Raw genomic sequence first — 250 nt, 5'->3', positions numbered from 1 at the left:
CCCCAGCAGGACGGGAGGCTGAGGCGCTTCCAGGGCCGGGCCGGGGCACCGTGAGCCCGGCGGCTCTCAGGAGTCTCCCTGCGGCCCCGTGGCGAGGGGCCTGGGCACCGTGAGGGGACTGCGTGTGTTGGACACGGTTCTGAATCCAGGAGAAAGCCCTCATCACTTCCACGCTGTCATCACCTCGACTCCCGAAGGTGGATCCCGGGAGTTGGTCTGTTGCGACCTCAAGGGACTTGAATTCTGGGGG

Source organism: Myotis davidii, unplaced genomic scaffold, assembly GCF_000327345.1.
Source record: "Myotis davidii unplaced genomic scaffold, ASM32734v1 scaffold807, whole genome shotgun sequence".
Classification (NCBI taxonomy): domain Eukaryota; kingdom Metazoa; phylum Chordata; class Mammalia; order Chiroptera; family Vespertilionidae; genus Myotis; species Myotis davidii.
This window is presented reverse-complemented; position numbering follows the sequence as displayed.